We start from the raw sequence: 13,189 nt of genomic DNA on the forward strand, positions 1-13,189 counted from the left end.
CTATGGTCACGTTTCCTTTTACGTTCTATTTTTGACTGTTTTGGCGACGATGTTTTCTTCTCCTGTGGCGCGGCATATGTATGGTCCATAATATGAATGCAATCCAGACTTTTAAACATGCCGGTGCAGTTTCAAGCGCCTCTCACTGATCTGCACCTGCGTTTCTGGCTCTGACCGAAAAGGCGTTGTGGAAACGCGTTGGCTTAGTACTTTTTGTCCCTCTCTGCTATTATAGTTTTGCAAGATGGCAGAACTACATGGAAGCCTCCGTCGACCTACCCGTCCCTTGTATATAAAGATAATAAATTCTTCATTTACGAGGATTAGTTTAAACACTGGCATAGGTATTTGTACACCATTGAAGGCATATTTATGAATAAAAATATTGATTTTAGATAATAAAATACCTAAAAAGTTACTTATTGTCCCTTTAAAAATACATCTACAGAAAGCTTGAAATGTTTTTTAAATGAAAACGAATTGTGTAATCTGTGAATGATGCATTTCTCTCATTAGAGAGAGCCAGCACTGTGAATTTCATCCTGCAGCCGACAAGAAAACATTTGTTTATTAATAAATAATTAAAATATCTAATTTTACAATTAATAGGCTACTTCTGCATGTGCTTTGTTGCAAACTTAATGCATGTGCTTGAGCGCGGGATGTATTAAGATTTGATTATGTAAATTTAATATAAACCTCATATTAGTTGAATATAATAAATGAATGACTAGAACTACAAAAATCTTACGTGGGGGCAGACCATTTTTTAGTCTATAACCAAAACAACAGTCCTATATAAACCAGTTCAGCAAGTGAAAGCCTCATAAGCGACTGTCCATGTGAAAGAGCAATTCACACCTTTATCTCGACCCCCACAAGTCATACATAACTATCCCCGAAAACCTAACCCCCACCAGCTGAACTGAATTCGGTCTGTTTTTTGGCTGTGAAGAACGGTGTGTTACTGGGCTGAAACATGCCTGCACTCAGCAGCACTACTCTTTGTATTCATTATTTTCTTGCAGTCTATATTATTATTTTCATAAGACCATAATGATAATAACAAATAATCAATTAATAATTAATCATTATTTTACTAAAATCATTGTTATTTGTGATCGTGGGTGTTTGCAAAAGGCTTTAAGACCAAGCGGAATCCTCTGTTCCCACCTCACAGCTTCACTGTCTGCGGTTTGACTTTGCTAAATCAGATTGAGGCGAATACAACTTATTGATCACGAGCCCAACATTTAGCAAGCAGGAAAACATTCATTATAATGGAAGGAAGACATATTTCATTGAGCTAATGCTGTTAAATAGAGAGAGAGAGAGAGTGAGAGAGAGATAAACTAGTCTAGGGCTATTCTTAAACTTGGAGCTCATTATATTGAAGTACAAATCCAAACACCAGAAACGTTATGCATTTTATGAATAATGAAATGTTATGAAAAGTATGCATTTTATTTATTCACATGCTGTATGGTTGAAATAATATTTTACTTCACAACATTAAGTTCCGTTGTTTAAAAAAAATGCTTTATTGGCTAATGTTTCATAATCCTTCAGTTGTTATGCTCTAAAATTCATGCCATTAGTAATTTCACAGTATTTTCACCTCCTAAATCACTAAACTTTAAAGTCACAATTCTATAATGGTCAAAATTACTCAGGCCAATGGTATTTTTAATGACATTATTTTATTATTATTATTATTTTTAATAATTGTAGCCTACATAAATAGGTAAAGCAAAACAAATATTCGGATCGTCCCTTATTTTTTCCCTTATTTTCTTAAAGAATAAACACGTATTTTCTACAAGAATAAACATGACAACATATTATTAATTAATAAAAATATTTTAAGCAATTAAAACCTTTTTTTAAAACTTGAATTTAAATACTGTTAAACTAACTTTAAATTCTCAAGGGTAAAAGAATAAGTAAAAAATGGTAAAATGTCACAGTACATGTTAAATAGCCTAAATGAACTTGTGTTAACAATATAATTAGAACTAACAATATAGTTCGATTTTTTTAAATGAACAATTCCTGTATAAAATGGGACAGCAACCTTTATATAAAACATTTTTAAATCGTCCACAGCTGAGCATCATGAGAGGCCGATCTGCGCCAGAGAACATGAAGTGAATGTGATGAATGAGTTATTTTCATATGCAATGAAAAAAAAGAAAAGAAAAAACCCTGGATAGCCAAGATTAGGCCCAGGCTCAGTTCTGAAGTATAAAATAATTATAATTACTGTTAACCCAGAGTAACAAATTTTAATGGATTAATCGCCTATTTTCATTTGCTGGATGTTTTCTTTATATATTTTTTTTTAACCCCTTAACTGTCACTCACATTTTTGAACATTGACTTTGTACGATCTAAACTTAAATTTTTATAATTCATGAATGAAAATATTTTGTAACATGATATTGATGTACCATTTACATGGTAATGCAATGTCTGATTTTAAAATGGGTTTTAAAGGATGAATTTTGAGATTTTAAGTTTTCAGTCGATATATAATTTCTGATGATTTCTAAAATGTGATCGAGAAAAAGCAACAAAGAAGTCTTTTTTTTTTAACAAAGGTCAAAACTCCAGTTATAATTTAGATTTTTGAGGGTGCACTCTTGTCATAAATTAATCGATTACTTTTCCTACATAATTTTTAACAAAAAATATTGGAAAATATATATTTGGGAGTCTTAGACCTTTCCAATGATATAAAGTTTGTCAAGATTTGAAAAAATAAATTAAGTTTGTCAGAGGAAACAAATATATGAGTGTATAGGTGTCACGGAGACGAACCTGAATACTGACACACGCATCCACCCATTCATCTACACTGACTACACTACATTTCCCACAAGCCCCGTCCTTGGACTCTGATCACCGTCACAGGTGCAATAAATCAGGACTAGTGAATATAAGCTGGACGATCACATCAGTTCAACGCGAAGTCTTGATTTGCTGTGTCTGTCATTTCTGGGCGTTATTACCCGGTTTTGTTTTCCTGTTGCTGATCCTGTCTGATATCCTTCACGTACCTTTGCTGCCTACCTACCGACCCTTGCTTGTTTACTGGATATTGATTCTCTGCTCTCCCTACGTTGTTGATATTGCTGTTACTGACCACTGCCTGTACGACTACGAGTTTCTGAATAAAGCCTGCAGATGGATCCCATGTCGAGTTCTGGGTCATTACAATAGGTTTCATTTTAACGGATTAATCACCTATTTTTGTTTGCTGCATGTATTTTTTTAAACATGCTAAAAAATAAATCAGAGTTTATGAGAGGAAAAAATATAAGTCAGGTATAAGTTGCATTATATTACATTCACAAATAATAACGGTTGGCCTAATAATGTTATAATGTACCAACAGAATATTTTTAGTTCCCTTCACTTTACAACAAATCCTTAAAATTTAACAAATTTATAAGAACAAAACAAGAATTAACAATAGATAATTCTAATGGATAAATATAATTGCAGTATATAACTAGAATTAAAAGTTAGTGAACTAACTTTGATGTTGTCTTGGCCATCTTGGCCATGGGGCAAAAGAGCCACAGTACTTGTGTGCCCAACATTCTTGAGTTGCCCTGCTTTAAAAAAAAAAAAATAATAATACCATAAAAAAACCCTGCAACAGTCTTTTTCCATGGTACTTTGCTGTTTTCTTTTTTAATAAAAAGCCTAGGCTATGATAACAGCTACGACAGGGTTGTCTAGCTGAATGCGAAAAAAGTCATGCAAAAACCATAATCTCCTAAATACCATTCAATTTGATATTATTTTAATAGTACTGACAACATGTTTCTCAAGTTATCACACATTACTGAAAAATTAAAGAAGGGACACTATATAAGTTATCTATTTTCATGTTGTGCATATAATAGTACTCACAGAAGGACTCATAATTTACTTGAAAATAGGCAATTTATGTATTCACTTGTATGAACTGCTTTGTCTCTGAATATAGCTTGAAGTATTTAGTATTTATCCTGTGGCGCCATCGTGTGGACAACATACTGAAAGCAGCTGGTAAATGCCTCTTTTAATATTCAATCCAGCATCAATAATTATTTTCGATTTATTTCTCAACAGTTTATGTTCACGTGGCTGTTTTTGTTTATATTCGCTAAGCTATTATGAATTTTGAAATAATCGTGTACTTGATTTGTCCGATCTACTGACAAAAAGCTAGAATCACTGTCCTCTGAAGCTGGAGAGATGGATGTTATTTTCACCTAAGACAAAAAGATCACACAGGCACTCATTTGATCTCTATAATATATATTTTTAATTGTTTTGTGTTGATTCGCTGCACTGTTTAATTTAAAAGGCTGTCGTGACTTTTTTTCCTTCCAGTATTCATAAGCTGTATCGCTCTGATATTTCATTTTGCACACATACACAGCTCAAAAACACCTGAATTCTGCTCTTGTTGTGTTCTAATGGGTACTGTCACAGCCACACCTTCTACACTCCCGGAATCGGACAGTCACGCCACACCCACTCGTCCCCAATCACCGGAATTCTGAACACCTATGTGTCATCACCAGTGCCATATATAAAGCCATCCGTCACCATCACCCAGTGTCTGGTCTTGCACCGATCTCCTCACCCTTACCTAAATCGCTATCGGACTATCCTACCTGATCCTCAGAATCCTCGTCCTCATCATCTGTGTTCCTGTGTCCATTGTCTTCGTCTGAGTTATCATCTGTGTCATCATCACCTAAGGAAAGTTGCTGGAGGAGCGACAGATGGTATAGCGGGCGGAGGAAGTACAGCGGGAGTGAGTTGATGACAGGCAGTGAGTCTCTGGGCGACTCTGATGGATTTCTGAATAAGACACTCAAGTCCCAGTGAGTCTTCATATACAACAATCAAACCTTGTATTTTATCACATAACCCGTGGCGATATGCTGTAATTAAGGCAGTTTCATTCCAGCCGCTCACGGGGACCTGCGGGAACCTGGGGGTAGGACAGACAAGGCGAGAGAAAAGGAGATGGAAGGAGGAGCGACAAGGACGAGAGAGGGGAGAGAGGAAAAAAAAAAAAATTCCGGTTCCCAGACGCACTGCTGCTCGGCCCTCCACCAGCTGGGTGATCTCCTCCGTGGTGCCTGGCGGTGGCACTGGACGGCCCTCGGCGGACGGCACGACACTCCTCCGCCGCCCGATGGACGGCGACGGCTCCTCCGATTTTGGGCAGCGGCAGGAGTCCCCCGTTCCCTGCCCCTCCGGATTCCATCACGGAGGCGGCAGGCTCCGGCCCCCTGGCGAACGACGCTGACTCCTCCGCTCCCTCACGGACGGCAGCCGCCCCTCCATATCATGGGCGGCCGGCAGCGAGCTCGCCCGTCCCCGGCAACTCGCTCCAGCCCACCGCCTCGAGCGTCCATGGCGGCACATACTTCGCCTGCTTGAGGGCACCGCGGATTCACCACAGCGGCGAGGGATCTTCAGCAGCGCGTCCCTCCTTCTCCCGGGCTTCGGCAACACTGTAACGATAGAATCTCCATACTCATCGGGAAGAAGGAGGCGGGAACCGGCGCACAATCAAAACATTTTAATAATTGAAAAATATACACAGAACAGCGCACAAGCCCCTCACGGACGACTGGTGCGCACAAAATAAAAAAGCAAACATAAAATATTGTCCAGGCCTTGTCCTCTCTCGTCCTTCACGGTCGTCACTCCAGTTTTATATCCTTCCATCTCCTACGTGGGTCTCGATACTGGCGGTGGGGCGCAGGCGCAGCTCATCTTCAATCACTACACCTGGCCTCACTCCTCGTTCCCACGCCTCTCGGCCCCGCCCCACTCGCCACACTGGGTTACTCTAAGACATCTCCATCCTTCTGTTTCAGTACAAGCCCTCATCGACTCCGGTTCGGCGGGGAACTTCATCAACCAGCAAACATTAACTCGTCTAAGTGCCAAGCATCATCAAAGCCCCGTCGAACTCAAAGTAACGACGATACAGGGAAAGCTGCTGGGCAAAGGTCATGTCCGCTATTTCTCCCCCACAATCATCCTCCGTGTGGGACTCCTGCATGAGGAGGACATCACGTTTATGGTGCTGGAGGAATCCACCGCAGACATCATCCTGGGACGCCCCTGGCTTAACCAACACCAACCTCACATCCATTGGCCCACAGGTGAGATCCTGAAATGGGGAAAGTCCTGTCATCTTACCTGCATCACTCCCCCAGTTAAAATTCCCAAGGTCATTCCTTCCATCAAGAAGTCATCCCTACCGGTCCAGTCCACATCAGTGGAAAGCCCTGACACTAAGGTGGATCATATCATCCCTCCTGAATATCGGGCGTTCCAGGATGTGTTCAGTAAGCGGTTGGCAACAAAACTTCCACCTCATAGGCCATGGGATTGCGCCATTGACCTCCTGCCTGGAGCAACCCTTCCTAAAGGACGAGTCTATCCTCTGTCCATCCCGGAGCAGAAGGCCATGGAGGAGTACGTACAGGAAGCCCTCACTCAGGAATTCATACGACCATCTACTTCCCCTGCCGCTTCCAGCTTTTTCTTCGTGGCCAAGAAGGACGGAGGCTTGAGGCCGTGTATCGACTATCACCATCTCGACTCTCAAACCGTCAAATTCAGTTATCCTCTTCCCCTGGTCCCAGCGGCGTTAGAACAACTACGCGGAGCCAAGATCTTCACAAAACTGGACTTGAGGAGCGCCTACAACCTGAGCCGCATCCGGAAGGGGGACGAGTGGAAGAGTGCTTTCATCACTCCTTCCGGGCACTATGAATACAGGGTCATGCCGTATGGGTTATCCAACAGTCCATCCTTCTTCCAAAATTATATGAATGAAGTCTTCAGAGAATACCTTAACCAGTTCGTAATTGTCTACATAGACGACATCCTCATTTACTCCACATCCAAGGAGGAACACATCCAACATTTCACACTCGTCCTCCGAAAACTCCGGGAACACCATCTATACCTCAAGTCAGAAAAATGTGAGTTCCACACGCCCTCAGTCCAGTTCCTGGGATACATCATCGACCCACGTGGCGTGAAGATGGACCAGGGGAAGGTGGACGCCATCACACACTGGCCTCAACCTGGTTCCATTAAAGAACTCCAACGCTTCCTGGGCTTTGCCAACTTTTATAGAAGATTCATCAAGGATTACAGTTTACTCAGCTCCTCTCTAACTTCTCTCCTCCGGAACCGGCCCAAGTCTCTGTCCTGGAACCCCGTGGCCACTGAAGCTTTCCACCAACTTAAACAAGCCTTCAAGACCGCTCCGATCCTAGTCCACTGATCCCAACCGACAGTTCTTCGTGGAAGTGGACGCCTCATCAACCGGGATCGGAGCAGTACTTTCCCAGCGGCAGGGGGATCCTCCACGACTCCATCCATGTGCCTTCTTCTCGAAGAAGCTATCCCCGGCGGAGCAGAATTATGACATTGGTAACCGTGAACTACTGGCCATCAAGCTGGCTCTGGAAGAGTGGCGTCATTGGCTGGAGGGAGCCCAGTTCCCTTTCGAGGTAGTAACAGACCACCGGAACCTGGAATACCTCCGTGAAGCTAAGAGACTGCGTTTGAAGCGGCAGAGGCACTATTCCACAATGTATTCTGTCACTTTGGCATTCCAGAGGACATCGTCTCCGACAGGGGTCCCCAATTCATCTCCAGAGTCTGGTCAACTTTCTTCTGTCTTCTAGGGGTGTCCGTCAGCCTCTCTTCAGGATACCATCCACAGACCAACGGCCAGACGGAGCGTAAGATACAGGAGATTGGGAGGTTCCTGAGGGTATACTGCCACCGTAACCAGGACTGTTGGAGCCAGTACCTACCCTGGGCAGAATACGCTCAGAACTCCCTCCAGCAATCTACAACCGGGCTCTCCCCATTCCAATGTGTCCTCGGATACCAGCCTCCACTCTTCCCATGGTCAGGTGAGCCCTCGGAGGTCCCAGCGGTAGATCACTGGTTCCGACAGAGCGAGAGGGTCTGGGACTCGGCTCATGTGCATCTCCAGCGGGCAGTTCGGAGGCATAAGGAGCAAGCGGACGCTCGTCGAACCTGGACAGCAAGTCTGGCTCTCGACGAGGGACATCCGCCTCCGACTGCCATGCAGTAAGCTGAGTCCCCGATACATCGGACCATTCACGATTGAACGGCAACTGAACGAAGTGACCTATAGACTCCAGCTACCTGCACAGTACCGTATCTCACATTCATTCCATGTTTCACTCTTCAAACCCTTCACTGAACATTTGTCTCCTCCATCCACAGAGCCTGGTGATAATGCCGTACCTCCTCCTCCAGCCATCGAAGAAAACAACGACATCTTCCGGGTGAGAGCTATCCTCGACTCTCGACGACGGGGTCCTCAACTGGAGTACCTTGTAGACTGGGAGAACTACGGCCCGGAGGAGCGTTGCTGGGTTAATCGTAATGACATCCTGGACCCCAGTCTTCTCACGGACTTTCACCGAGACCATCCAGACCGCCCCGCTCCCCGTGGCCGAGGTAGACCCCGTCGTCGCACAAGATCCCAGCCGTCAGGAGCCGCCCATGGAGGAGGGGGTACTGTCACAGCCACACCTTCTACACTCCCGGAATCGGACACTGACGCCACACCCACTCGTCCCCAATCACCGGAATTCTGAACACCTGTGCGTCATCACCAGTGCCACATATAAAGCCATCCGTCACCATCACCCAGTGTCTGGTCTTGCACCGATCTCCTCACCCTTACCTAAATGCTATCGGACTATCCTACCTGATCCTCAGAATCCTCGTCCTCATCATCTGTGTTCCTGTGTCCATTGTCTTTGTCTGAGTTATCATCTGTGTCATCATCACCTAAGGAAAGTTATATCATCACTGTGTCATCTACGTGTCAAGATTCACCTGTGTCTGAAACCTCTGTGTCACATTAAAAACTATTGCACTGATTCCTCTGTGTCCTCGTCTGTGTCTGACAGGTGGATTGTGTGCACTCGCTGTGATATTTTATTTTTGAAAGCTCTTAAAAAATCTGTCTCGTAGTGATAACTGGGCTGGCTGATATGAAGCGCTCATTTCTCTCTCGTCTTTCTGTCGGTTCTTTGGCCAGAGACATAATTTATTAATAAGATCTGACCCAATAATAATAACATATGTTGGTTTAGCTTGTCCATGTGAATGAAATGTGTATTTATTTGTCCGATCTTTTCCCTTCGCAAAGTGAAATATTGCATTTTGCACACACGGCTCAAAAACCCCCGGATTTTGCTCTCGTTATGTTCTAAAGGGTGGATTGTGTGCAATTCGGAGTATTATTTTATTTTAAGAAGTAAAATATATAAATGACTTTACCACAGGGAACTACACTAACTTTTTCCACTGGTGGCTCTTGTGCTAATAACTTTTTTAGTTACTGGCACATAACATGATTTGATCGCAATTATTTATAGTAATTACTGGATAATAATGAACAATAATGAAACTGTATTGATACAGATGTGCGTTTTGTTTTACTTGCCATCTTTTAAACCACATGCCTTGTTCTATTTCTTACAGTACACACAGTGCATTCAGACACCTTCACACCTTCAACATTTCTCACATTATCACAGTTTATTTGCTGTAGTTTAGAAATTGGTAATAAAATATGACAATAACTCAGAAAAATTCATCTTTAGAATGTCGGATAACTTTGATAAAAAGATATGTAATGGAATCAACCAAAACTTCAGACAACTGTCAGTATTTACACAAATATCAATACTTTTTTGAACAGTTACCAAGCAAGCAATGCTTAATTTGGTTCAGTTTGTGGTGTGAAAAGGTTGCATTAGCAATTAAAGAAAGAAACACTTAAGCAAAGAATGGTCAGGTCCCTAATTATTTAATCTGGTAGCCTACAGTATGAAGAATGTTTGGGTATAATATTTCACAGATCACTATTTTGCCATACTCACTTACATAAAATGAATTAGTGGCCTGTACCCACTAGTAAAACAATTTTATCTGATTTTTGGATTGACTTTGGATAAATTCTTGTTAAAACTACAAAGTAATTCAATCAAGAGCAGTGAGTGATTTACTTTCATTTTCATACATTAAAGACACTGCAGCAGAGCTAGTAAATTAGGCGCGGTCGCCTTAAGAGACAAACGCATCCATTATAATGATACACATCCGATTTTTTTGCAACTCTTTACTTTCACTTAAAACATAACCACATACTCTTTCGAACACACTTTCCAACACGGGTATTTCAACATATTTTGTATGTATTTGTTGTCGGTACATAAGCAAGAAGACTTTGAGACGCGTCTCTGCTTGCTCCTTGAACACCAGAACGCCGTGCGGCTGAATTGAGCTCTTTTGCTTTACGCTCTTTTTTTCTGTTTATTTAAACTGCGATTCGTATTTGTTCGTTCAGGTGCAGGAGGACGTGAACGTCCTGAACGAGAGCTCGGTTCAGTGTTGCTGCTCGCGAGACGCGGCTCTCTCTCAAGGGCACCGAACACAGCGCGAGCCACCAGCTGCTCAGTTCAGCTTTCCCGCAGCGCGGGGTTGAAGCCAACTTGATGTGTTGAATACTCGGAGCATGTTATAAAACGTATTCTTAAAATACACATTTCTGTTTTTAATAAATGCTCATATTAAATCATAGCATAACACATAAGTAGGTACAAAAATAATCAGTGATGCAAAAAAACATTTTTGTCGCAGTGTAGCTCCCTGCTTTACCATGTTATGCAACGCTGAGCAACGCAGACTTTCAGTCTAACAGAAAAATCTCACAAGCACATATAAACACTCATTTTCATGTGAATATATTCTTCTAATTGTTTTGTGCCGTTTCGCTGCAGTGTTTTCATGTGAAGGCTGTAAATGTGGACTTCAAGTGTTCAGAGAAATACATCGCGAGCTCGCGGACATTTGGCTGCCGCAAAAATATCATGTTATTACTTTAAACAGTTCAGAAACATCTGAATTTAGCTCTTGGTGTGTTCTAACGGGTAGATTGCGTGCAATCGCTGATATAATTTAATAATAAAAGGTCTTAAATAAGAATGAATTCGCTCGTTGTGAGCTCCGTGGAGACAGCCTGAGCTGAGCAGCAGCTGAGTCTTCTCCCGTCTTTCTGACTGCTCTCTGCCCAGAAAAAAAATTATTAATGAGCCCTAACCCCTGTAATAATCAGATATGTAGGTTTAGCTTGTCAGTTTAAGGGAAATTGTATTATTTACGGAATGTCTGTCCAATTTAAAAGTGAAAGTAAACCTTAGATCAGGTATTGCAACTAGGGGCGCAATTTTTCTCAGATAATGTAAGTCTATGGGTAATGTATTTTGACATTTAAAAATTAATAAAAAATTTTTTTGCCGAGTTTGGGGCTTGTGGCTTTAAAGCCCTAGGAGGAGTAGCGTTTAGAATTTCTGTCAGAAAAATAATAATAAGAAAAAAAAGAAGAAAAAGAAGAAGTTTAAATAGCATAACAGTATGTTGGCTTGTTGCCAAGCCAACACAATAATAATAAAAACTAGAATTAAAAGTTAGTGAACTAACTTTGATGTTGGCTTGGCCATCTTGGCCATGGGGCAAAAGAGCCACAGTACTTGTGTGCCCAACATTCTTGAGTTGCCCCGCTGCAAAAAAAATAAAATAATAATACCATAAAAAAAATATATACCTGCAACAGTCTTTTTCCATGGTCCCTTGCGGTTTTCTTTTTTTAATAAAAAGCCTAGGCTATGATAACAGCTACAACAGGGTTGTCTAGAAGAATGCGAAATAAGTCATGCAAAAACCATAATCTCCTAAATACCATTCAATTTAATCTTATTTTAACAGTACTGACAACATATTTTAAGTTATCACACATTACTGAAAAAATAAAGAAGGGACACTATATATAGTATAGTTCGGCGAGTCAAGAGCTAAACAAAAAGTCCTGTTTCATTACAAAATACTGTAACTTTTATAAACTTTATACTATCACCACAAAATTTTAATTAATATTTATTATAAAATAAATATTTCATAAAACTGAAACTTAAATATATTATTTCTATAGGCTATACAAAACAGAAAAGAAAAAAGACTAAATAATAAGGCTGAAAAAGCTGATCTATAGCATGTTAAATGGTGGTTGCCTGTCTATGAATGGTACACCCCTCTAAGCTCACAGAAGTGGTTTGACCCAAGTCCTCAGCAGCCAATGACATTGACCTCTTCAAACTGATTTTTAACGTGTACTTCACGTGTATTTCACATGTATTTAACACGTGAAATACCCGCAGATTTTTCACGTGTAAACAACACGTATTTAACGCGTTAAATAATATTGGATATAATATCGGAGTAATATAGTATTTTAAGAAGCTCTTAAAAATATATATAAATGACTTTACCATGTTGTGCAGCGCCGATAAATAAATAATATTAAATACGTGTTGTCTACGCATGAAATACAGGTATTTAACGTGTTGTTGACGCGTTAAAATTCCCGTGTATTTGACCCTCTTGGCCTTCCATACACATTAGATATAATGAGGGAGACGTGAAAAAAGGACATCGCGTTGTTTTGATATGGATTACTTTATCACAGAATATTTGTTTGGGAGAACTTGTTTAGTTTAAAAGTAGACATGTCAAGCTTTCTATAGATATATCTCTCATGTCTCTTCGTTGAGTATTTATGGAGTTACAGTAGCACGTTATAAAACGTATTCTTAAAATACACATTTCTGTTTTAATAAATGCTCATATTAAATCATAGCATAAGACATAAGTAGGTACAAAAATAATCAGTGATCAGTGAATGACCATTTTGGTCGCAGTGTTCCCTGCTTTACCATGTTATGCAGCGCCGAGCAATCGCTGTGTTCAGTCGTTCAGACGTTCAGTCCGACAGAGAACATCTCACAAGCACATATAAACACTAATTTTCATGTGTATAATATATTCTTTTTATTGTTTTGTGCGGTTTCGCTGCAGTGTTTTAATGTGAAAGGCTGTGAATTCTCTGTGGACTTCAAGTGTTCAGAGAAATACATCGCGAGCTCGCGGGCAGTTGGCTGCCGCGAATATATCATGTTATTACTTTAAACAGTTCAGAAACATCTGAATTTAGCTCTTGGTGTGTTCTAACGTGTGGATTGGATGCAATCGCTGTTTTAAA

Source organism: Carassius gibelio, chromosome B3 (genome assembly GCF_023724105.1).
Source record: "Carassius gibelio isolate Cgi1373 ecotype wild population from Czech Republic chromosome B3, carGib1.2-hapl.c, whole genome shotgun sequence".
In the NCBI taxonomy this organism is placed as follows: domain Eukaryota; kingdom Metazoa; phylum Chordata; class Actinopteri; order Cypriniformes; family Cyprinidae; genus Carassius; species Carassius gibelio.